The sequence below is a fragment of the Coffea arabica genome, chromosome 3e, assembly GCF_036785885.1.
Source record: "Coffea arabica cultivar ET-39 chromosome 3e, Coffea Arabica ET-39 HiFi, whole genome shotgun sequence".
NCBI classification, from domain to species: Eukaryota; Viridiplantae; Streptophyta; class Magnoliopsida; order Gentianales; family Rubiaceae; genus Coffea; species Coffea arabica.
Window position 1 is genome coordinate 31,524,771 of NC_092315.1, and position 5,658 is coordinate 31,530,428.

General features: G+C 34.6%; 1 long non-coding RNA gene and 1 pseudogene across 2 annotated transcripts; one reads left to right on the top strand and one right to left on the bottom strand.

Moving 5' to 3' along the window:
* Positions 1-1,225: 1,225 nt before the first annotated feature.
* Positions 1,226-5,194, top strand: LOC140038708 (uncharacterized). Of its 2 annotated transcripts, none has more exons than XR_011842275.1 (3): positions 1,226-1,547; positions 4,253-4,315; positions 5,019-5,194. It is a non-coding gene; the product is annotated as an uncharacterized lncRNA (long non-coding RNA). The 2 variants fall into 2 exon arrangements; XR_011842274.1 differs by lacking the exon at positions 5,019-5,194 and adding an exon at positions 4,705-4,988.
* An 81-nt stretch (positions 5,195-5,275) lies between these two features.
* On the bottom strand, positions 5,276-5,453 carry LOC140004630 (U2 spliceosomal RNA; annotated as a pseudogene).
* Between the last annotated feature and the right edge of the window lie 205 nt (positions 5,454-5,658).

Below are 5,658 nucleotides of genomic sequence, written 5' to 3' on the forward strand. Positions count from 1 at the left end.
AAATTAACTCGTCCCTGTGGGTTTAACCCTAGAATATTCTAGGTGAATTATTACTACGATCGATCCTATGCGCTTGCAAAAATTCGTTGATCAGTGTGGTAAAGTCATCACAGAACAAGAACACAATAGTGATGAGATTCACCATGTCATCACAAATCTGCACTCCCATGCGTCCGAGATTTGTTGGTGGGAATATACTTGTGACCACAAAACTAAGTCATCACTGTGTAGGTGGCTCCTAAGAGGCACTTGTGATGAGTTTGAAAATTGTGGGTAAAGGCCCTCCTTTTCTAACAATATACTTTTGTCGATGACCCATTTTCTTGTACTTCTATTGAAGCTTTTGAACAAGTTTCAACTTGTCCTGTGACATGACCAATGTGTTCTTTCAGCTTTGTAATGCTACCATGCATTACTTTGCCCAATAATTACATCTCACAATTTTTCTATCTCCACCCACAGCTGCACCATGTTCTCAATCAATATCTTTGCTTACTATTTCAACTATTAAGCACACCATCATAAATGATTAGTACATTGCAAAGTAGTTAAATATGTGTTAAAAATATTATAAGTAATTAACATTTTGCAAAAGTAAAAACTTTTTTGGATTATATTAGTAAGTTAAAAATCTTATCTACAGCATTAATTTGTTTGTATGATCTTTTTTTTTTTGAAGAAAATTTTAGTAAAATTTAAATATTTATTGAAATACTTAGTTTACACTACAAAGTTGACCTTTTTAGCTCACACATCATGCTTATCACTATGCATTTAAAGGTAATTATTCATTAAAATTCATTTGCTATGCACGAAAGATATAGCAAAAATTGTAAAAGAGTTATAATAACTGCAAAAGTCAACAAAAATGGTACCTCTATCACTAGATATCTAGTAAAAGTTAATTACTAAATGAAAAATTTTATATTGAAAGGTATAGCAAAGAGTTTGCTATTTTTTAATAGTATAGCAAAGATTTGACTATTTTTCACTAAATATCAAATAAATTTGGACTAATCTATTGTGTGGTTTGAGTAATTTATGAGATAAATCGTAAGATTTCATTGGTTACAAACTGTGTTCCAACAAAACAAATAAGTTAGAAAATCCAAATCACTAAACTTCAAAATGTTTAATTTAGATACCAATATAATTAATTAGGCTTTGGCCCAATACATAAGGGCCACAATCAAATTTCTAATTTATATCTTGAAATAATTAAGGAGAATACTAAAAATACGACAGAGCACTTCATCTAAGATAACATCCTCAACCTTAAACTCTATATGTGTGGCAATGGGAATCGATGTCCTCTAGGCTCCATCTTCAGAGTTTGAAGCCCTGTGTGCTGCTCCTCCTATGTGAAATTTTGGAATTTCCTTCACACTCCACTTCTCCTTTTGCCTCACTCTTTTGCTAATCTAAGTTTGAAATTTTCTCTTGATGCCAAACACAAAGATGGCTGAATCCCTTCACAAAACCAAATTGGACAGGTATATCTTTCCTCCTTCTCCTCACTCAATGATGGATGGCGGGCAAGAAGAAAGGTAAAGTGTCTGCTCTTTCTCTCAAATTATTGTCCTCAGTTGAAAATTATTAGTGATTTGATTGTTGAATATGATTGGTTTTGTTATTTTGATGTTTTGTGTGTGTTTATCTGATGCACCACAGTTTTTTTTTTTTTACTTTTTTCGGATCTGACTTGATTTGGGACAAATTGGGAGATTTGCTTGTTTCAATCCATCTTGGAGACGACTCAATTCGAGTCGACCGAGTCTCTTCAATTTCTTAGTGAGTCTATCTTCTCATATGTGACCCGAAATGGTTGCGAAGCAAGTAGGCCATTCGTTGATGACTCAGCCCAATCTTTGAATCATAATCGGTATTATTCATAACTATTTTGCTACATATGCATAAAAGCAAGGCCAAATTGGGACATTAACTGCACTTCATGCTAACAAGATATCCATGTGGAACTTTAGTAAGAATATTTTTGGTGGTGACAAATTACAAATTTAGTTAATTACACATTAATAACAAAAATCTACACCACGCTGATGTAGGTTGGCTGTCTAGATTGCCTATATGAGTGGTGCTATAACTCTTGACCTCAATGGTAAGGATGCTTACCATTTGTTGTCATTCTCCATAGCTAAAATTCATAACCAAGAGGTGAAGGTAAAGTTCTAAACCTACATTTTTTTTGTCACATTGCAAGTTTGAAAAAAAACTTAAAACTTTTTTTTCATGTCGAACAATGGTCATTACAAAGACATTGTGAATGCAACCAAGCAAAACAGAATAGTTTGCCTAGTCAAGAAATCACACGATAGCCACAACTCCATCAGTGTTGAGAAGTTTATTGCCATTATAGCTCATACCAGAAATGTAAATGTAGAAGAGAATAGACTCATAGCCATATATGTTACCAATTATCAAGCTACTGCAGTTTCTCAAGAAGCAGAAGTCAATGCCTATTGTGCAGAAATTGTACCAAATCCAAAGGAGATCCACCAATAGAAAAACTTGACACTGCAATAGAAGAAAAAAAAAGACAATCCAGTAAAGACCAATACCGATGAACACGCAGATTCTAAGGCCGCTACATCAAAGGTGCCCAAGACAAAAAAACAACATACCTGAGCTATTAATGCAAGAGCTATAAAACCATTACTTTTGCTACATATCTTTTTTTTTCCTCATAGGGTGGTGTGCGCCAGCCCTGGGCTATAGTGCAAGGCCAAGGCTGTGAGGACCTGAAAAAATTCTTTATTTTATTTTATTTCTTCGAATAAATTTTCTTTACTTTAACTTATTACTTTAATTTTCTATATATTTTTATAAGTGAGTCAAGTTTTAAAATCATTTTCCTTGTATAAGTTAGAGTATGTTAAGTTCGTAATGCATTATGGAAGTAGGACCCACTAGCGTGGTGTGTGCGATAAATTTTTGAAGATTAGGAGGAGTTTTGTGCAAAAGAACTTTATTTTATAAGATGTTCAAGAATAATTAGAAGTAAGCTAAATATTTTAGCATTTGGAAGACAATAGGATGAGGATTAACCCTTAGAAGCCACTTATCACAAAAGCCATGGAGTTTGGACTTTGACTAAGACCGTTCTTAACCTTTAATTAACAAAAAAATTGACCAAAAAACCATCATCTTTCCCTTTCCTTTGGCCGACTTCTTGGAAAAAAAAGAGAGAAAACTTCATCTTCAACCTCCAACTCTTGCTTGAATCCTTGAGTCATAAACTTGTAATCTACTCCATAAAAGGTGACATCTAGGCAGAATTAAGGGTTTTGGTGGAAATATTTGGGAGGAAGAAGCTCTAGGGTTCCATTTCTTCATAGGGTTTCAAGGTAACTATATCAAGAAACCATCTTTTCTTTTATAACTTGCATATGAGTAGATTTAAAGCTTAATTTTTGGTAGTTTTCATGAAAAAATTCATGGTTTGTGTGGTGATTGGAAAATTCTAGCTTTGAGTGAGAAATTTCAGCTTTGATATGATGAGTTGAGCTTGGCTATGATCCAGTAGCTTTGCCATGTGAATTTTCTAACTTTTATATGTTATTTTGGCTTGATTATAGAAAATTTCAGCTTGTAGTTGTAAATTTGTAAATTTCAGCTTAGGGTTACAAATTTCCAGCTTTATTGTGGTTGAATTTGAGCTAGATAATTGGCTATTTTGGATGGTTTTGTAGCCTTAAACAAGTGTACTTTATAGCCTATAACTTGGGGTTGTGATTGAGGTTGGATTGCTATGAATATAGGTGTTGAGTTTGGATGGAAAAGTTAAGAAAATAAGGGGAGGTGCTGCTGAAATTTTCATTACTTCCTTTTTTGTGAAATAAGTGATGTTAGAGGGGTGATTTGGGGTTGGTTTGGATTTAGGTTACATGTGATTGCTTGAATTCACTTTGGTGGTGGTGTATAAGCTGAAATTTTGGTAAAATCATGTGTAAAATAAGAGGAAAAGTAATGGTTTCCTCTAGCATGCCTTCTAGTTGCATTTGTTCCACTTTAAGTTCGAGGTTGGTTGTTTTCTTCACTATTTTGCTGCTGAAAATTTCCAACCATGAATTGAAATGAGGAAATCCTTGGTTACTGATGTTCCTTAAGTCCAAATGCTCTTTTTTCACTCCAAAACCATATTTGAATATTTTCCCTAGTAGTTACTTGGATTTTCTTTGGTTCACCTAAGATTTGGATGGTTGAACCATAATACTTTTATCTTGATTGTTCTTAGGGTTTGTTGGTGATCAAGGGCATAACCAGGGGACAAACTTTTGACGTTACTTTGCTTGAACTGGTGAGTGTACCACTCGCGTGACTTGTTGCTTAAATATTTTACTTGTGATTGGAATTCATGATTTGAATGACTGTGGCTTTAGTTTATCCTGGACGGGACGGGTGTGTACTTTATCACACTCGCTTCCACTTATTGACCGATCTACTATTCAATTGAAATTTGTTATTTGTGCATGAAATTGATGTTGTTTGGAGCCTAATATTCGGCGACCTTACTGTGAAATTTGTGCTCAAACCTCATTGGTAGTTAATCGAATCGAGTCAGCAAGGGTTTGATCGAGGTAGATTGACGAACCATGAGGAAAACTATCACTAATTCACTGAATACTGAATCCTTCTGATATTTGGTATACTCGAGTATTACCACCACTGTTTCTGTTTGGTGTTCAGGTCTGGTAAGGGGTATGTTTGGTGGATGGAAACTAGTGTAAAGTGGGGATCTACAGTCCATGTTTTTGCTTCACTAAACATTGACGAAATGTCAATGAGGTTGGATCAAGCTAGTGCGACTGAGGAATTTGGCTCTTGAGAGCCATCTGTATCCTTTTATTTGAACTGCTCTGTATTGGTTGTGGTGTTTATTTATTCCTTCACTTGATGCTTATATTTGACAAATTAAAGTGCTAACTAGGTGATTTCGACTGCATGACCTGTGGCACCTCATTGGGCGAAAACTCACTCTATCAACTTTGTTTTCCTTACAGGGGCGAAGTCTTGGGTATGTGAGTTTGAGAAGAGTTGAGCTAGCTCTAGACTTTAGACATTTTTCTTTAAGCTCCTCTATATTAGTAAACCTTATATGTATTTGTATAAGTTGAATCCTTTGACTTGTACTTTAACCTTGAATTATATATATAGTTTTGGTTTGTAATGTTTTGAAGTAATGTTGTACGTTTTAGTACTGGTGATACTTTTGGATTAGTTAGTTCTGACGAGAGTGGGACAGGCAATTTGCTAACCTTTGGGGTACGCCTTAAGGGGAGGTGGGGCTGTCACAAAGGCAATGCTCAAGAGCCTCAATAGCAAGCTACCATGATATGCCCTCCCCCTAAAAAAATTGAGTTAATTGGCCCATCAAATATTGAACTGATAAGAACAGATACTACAATTCATCTTAGCCAAAAGGGCGAGAAAGGTAATGCATAATGCTACATATCTACATTATCTTAAAAGTGCGTAATGCTATTGCTTATAAATAGTATTATCTAAGTAATGCTACTACATATGATGCATAAATCTTTATCTATATGTGAATAGTATTATCTAAAATGATACAGTTTCAGGTCTCATTACATGCGAAATGGTACACAATACCTTTTTATAAAAAGAAGGGTAAAATACACG